This window comes from Crocodylus porosus, unplaced genomic scaffold (genome assembly GCF_001723895.1).
Source record: "Crocodylus porosus isolate Cpor-Errol unplaced genomic scaffold, CroPor_comp1, whole genome shotgun sequence".
NCBI lineage: Eukaryota > Metazoa > Chordata > Crocodylia > Crocodylidae > Crocodylus > Crocodylus porosus.
This window is the reverse complement of record NW_017728947.1, coordinates 115,556,040-115,557,932: the sequence shown is the minus strand read 5'-3', so window position 1 is coordinate 115,557,932 and position 1,893 is coordinate 115,556,040.

Below are 1,893 nucleotides of genomic sequence, written 5' to 3'. Positions count from 1 at the left end.
TAACAGAAAAATATGTAATGATGACTAACCTCATTATACCGTATGTAAGACAAACATATAAACATAGAGGGTTCAACCCCTCTTGGGCTTAGCTCTTGGCCCTTAAGGCGGGAGTCTACCCTTCTGCAGAAGCAATACATTTTCTACTGGCACTCTTGTTTCTCTTGACTCGTATTATCACGGCTAGTGCCCACGATGCAAGACCAGGCTGTCCTTTCCTGTTTGGGCAGCTAACTCGGGTTGCTGACACTGTGTTGCATCTGTGAGCAATGGTTTCTATCACTTCCGGCTGCTCAGGATACTCCAGCTGCACTGGCATCAGTTACTCACACCCATGGCACTTCCCGGCTGGATGCCAGCGATGCAACATGCTCAGGCACGGTCTCTGCGTTTGCTAACCATCGCAGCCCACCTCCTTGCCAACTGTCTACTGCAGGGCTTCTCAACCAAGGTGTCACAGCACCCTGGCAGGGGACGCGAGGTCCTCTGAAGGGTGCTGTGCACTATTAGCATTACGTGACTCACAAGACCAACCCAGAGATTTCAGATAAAACGTTCTGCCCCAGTGCGGGCTCTTCTCAGTAGGATTGTTCTAGTATTGACTGTTCCCATAGCCAAGACACATGTGAAAGCTAAGAACTGGCATCTACAAGGGGAGTCTAAATGGAAAAAGGCTGGGAACCACTGGTTTGCTGTGAACACATTCAATCTCCCCTCCCCTCCCCTCGCGGAACAGCCATTGAAGCCCATTTTCACAACACTCAGCGAGCCAGGCTCAGGCTACCCACACTGCCTCCAGCTCTGGGATGAGAAGTCTGGTCTGTACAGGGGACAGGCAAGGCTACAAACAAGCACAGAAGCTAGTGACTACTTCAGACCTCAACACTTCCCACATTTCTTTTCCCTTACCTTCACTAACATGTGTATTTGAGAGGCGCACACAGTTTCCCTCGAGAGAAGGCAAGAGCATGACAGATGTCAGTCGCATTGTGGGATGCAGGCCAGGAGGTGCTCAGGGCTTCGTGATGAGCACAGCGCTCGGACCCCTGAGGAAGAGCCCCCGTGTCCAGCTAAGGGAAAATGATTCCTCCTTACTTAGCTGCTTTCCATTCTAAAAGCCACCAGCCTGCTTCCCGCATACAGGCCTCAACCCTTCCTGGCCAGTGATGGCTTTCTCGTGATAGGCCCTCCTGAGTTGTCATTGCTGTATGTTAATGAGCTTCCAGCTTTGTCTTCTCTCCTCTTCTGAAACCTGGGTAACTACCTGTGGAAATCCCACTTCCAGGGCAGTGACCTGCACTTGAGACACGAGGACAGCCTCAGCGCATGTAGGTTTAGACTGCCTTACAGGAGAAGGTAGCCTGTTTGTACATCTCTTCTGCGTTCACAAGATTAATTTTAAATGGATGCGTTCAGCTTCCTGCTTTGCACTCACTCAGTGATTAAACAGCCATGCATATGGGAAAGGGTGATCCAGTGTTTCCTTAGCTCTTCAGGTTAGGGTAGTACTTCACTGTTTACATGAAAGGACACTACAGTGAAGACACAATGATGTTTACTCTGGTCATTGTAGGTGGCTTTAGTGACAGTAAAATTCATTTCCAGACTGTAAATCAACCTTAGAAGGTTCCTTGTCCTGAAGGGTACTGCTCTTACTCAAATCCAAGATGACCCCCACCTTCCCTTCGATTCAAGTGCAGGCCAGGCAAGCAGTTATTGCAGCTCTGGATGGGATCAGGATGGCCCATGTGGTGGGGAAATGGTGCATGGAATAGGGAGAGCATGGAGGAGGGGGGTGCACAGTGCAGGGGGAGCGCAGAAGGCCACCACTACTTCCTGGCCCGGTGCTCCATGTGCCCAGCAGACAGAGCCAGAGCAGCTGCAAAAGTAAGC